Consider the following 893-nt stretch of genomic DNA (forward strand, 5'->3'; position numbering starts at 1 on the left):
TGCGGTCCCGCCCACGCCGCGTGACGTTAAGGCCCGCCCACCCGCGCACCCCGCCCAGGCTCCGCCCCGGCTCTTCCGCTGCTCAAGCTTCTTCTCAAGTCAGCTTGCTGCTGTCTTGTAGGTGTCCTTTTCTTGCTCGCTGCTCCCCCTCTTCACCTCACCCTGGTTCCTGCGCCCCAGCTTCTCCAGATGCCTCCCTACCCCCTTAGACCCTCGCTCTGCCAGGCCCCAGTGCCTGGGCCCCTGGGAGTTGTAGTTCACCTACTGGCGAGGCGATAGTGATCAAGGACAAAGGGGCGGTCAACACTACATCTCCCAGTGGTCATAGCGCGCAGGCGGAGGAAAGGGGGTGGGTTCTAATTTTGCTGCCACTGGGGACCCCTGGCGGGGTGGTAGGCTGTATTATTCCGAGTGAGTGCTGATTCATGGCCCCGCCCCATATTCTCCAGGAAATTACGAGGGAACAGGCTGGGGCCTTAGCCCTGGACCTTGTGTCCAAGATAAAGAAGCAGGCCAAGGTGGTACACAGATGGGGGGGAGTTAGGGGGTCCGTCTACCGTAGATCCGAACTGCCCCGGTGTTGCTCGGCCCTGGGTGGTTGAATTAAGGAGCTAAACACTGGGAGCTAAACTGTTACCCTCCCCCTCAAGATTCCAATTTCCCAACCCCACTTTAAGGTTCTTGGACCTTATGAAGTGAAAACGCGGAAGGACAAGAATTGGCCAGGCATACTGATTAGTTTACAGAAAGGATGCGGCTGTCTACCAGCTGACACCTGGGGAGCCCCTTCTTTTTCTTCAGGTTTGAGTGTTGAAGATTAAACACTGTTTAATATTTAAAGATTAAATTGTGTTGCTGAGAGCCTACTGTATGCTTAACACTAGGTTGAATCT

Source organism: Sturnira hondurensis, unplaced genomic scaffold (assembly GCF_014824575.4).
Source record: "Sturnira hondurensis isolate 20B ecotype Veracruz unplaced genomic scaffold, ASM1482457v3 Scaffold0008380, whole genome shotgun sequence".
Taxonomy (NCBI): Eukaryota; Metazoa; Chordata; class Mammalia; order Chiroptera; family Phyllostomidae; genus Sturnira; species Sturnira hondurensis.